Here is a 1059-nt window from a genome sequence, read left to right as displayed (position 1 = left end):
GCCCCGAGCACCGCTCTGCTCGGCTCTCCCCCGTCAGAGGCAGGGTGGGCTCCCGACGGCTCCTCCTGCGTCTGTCGTGCAAGTGGGAGCTTAGCGAGGGCAAGGCTTTTTCGTGACAGCTGTTACCAGGTCTAGAAGAGTAGTGCCCGGCATGTAGCAAGTACACGGTGTACATTTGTTGCCCAAACGACCCTCAACTTCACCTGTCGGTGACCCTCTTGCATGGGTTTTTCTTAGGGCGGTTCTTTTTTTTTTTTTTAATTAAACATTTTCTTTCTTTTTTATAATTTTTTAAAATGTTTATTTTTGAGAGGGAGAGAGACAGTGAGAGAGAGAGAGGGAGAGAGGGAGGGAGGGGCAGAGAGATAGAGACAGAGGATCCGAAGCAGGCTTTGTGCTGACAGTAGAGAGCCTGATTTGGGGTTCGAACCACCGACTGTGATATCATAACCTGAGCCCAAGTCCCATGCTTAACTGAGGCACCCAGGCACCCCAGCACATGGAGTTTTAAAAAATCAATGACAGCGGGGTGCCTGGTTGGCTCAGTCGGTTGAGCATCTGACTTTGGCTCAGGTTGTGATCTCATACTCCATGGGTTCGAGCCCCACATCAGGCTCTGTGCTGACAGCTCGGAGCCTGGAGCCTGCTTCGGATTCTGTGTCTCCCTGTCTCTCTTCCCCTCCCTGACTCACGATCTGTCTCTCTCTCTCTCAAAAATAAATTCACATTAACAAAACAAAACAATTACAGCAAAAACTAACAACCAATACTTGTGGATTGCTTCTGAAACCCAGTGAGACCTATTTTATTTCTTACAAGAACCTTGTGATGAGGCCAGGGGAACATATTGTCCCATCCCCATTTTAGAATTGTGAAAACTGAGACTCAAAGAGCAATTAATTAGTCCAATTTCTTCACCTAAATTTGATTTCATCTTCTCTCAATTTGTTAATTTACACACTTCACTTCATCTGTAATCTCTCAGCTTTGTCTCTCATGACTGGCTCTTACTTTCAACCCTCACCCTCTCTTGCCTTACGATCTCTTGTCTAGACAACT

The 1059-nt window shown here is 46.7% G+C and overlaps 1 non-coding gene across 1 annotated transcript; it reads left to right on the top strand.

Annotated features, from left to right (window-relative positions):
- The first annotated feature begins 531 nt into the window (after positions 1-531).
- TRNAQ-UUG (transfer RNA glutamine (anticodon UUG)) lies at positions 532-616 on the top strand. The gene has a single exon. It is a non-coding gene; the product is annotated as a tRNA-Gln (tRNA).
- The last annotated feature ends 443 nt before the right edge of the window (positions 617-1059 follow it).

The sequence above is a fragment of the Lynx rufus genome, unplaced genomic scaffold (genome assembly GCF_022079265.1).
Source record: "Lynx rufus isolate CCGP_SWC_20201006 ecotype Redwood Valley unplaced genomic scaffold, mLynRuf1.p SCAF_6, whole genome shotgun sequence".
NCBI lineage: Eukaryota > Metazoa > Chordata > Mammalia > Carnivora > Felidae > Lynx > Lynx rufus.
This window is presented reverse-complemented; position numbering and strand designations above follow the sequence as displayed.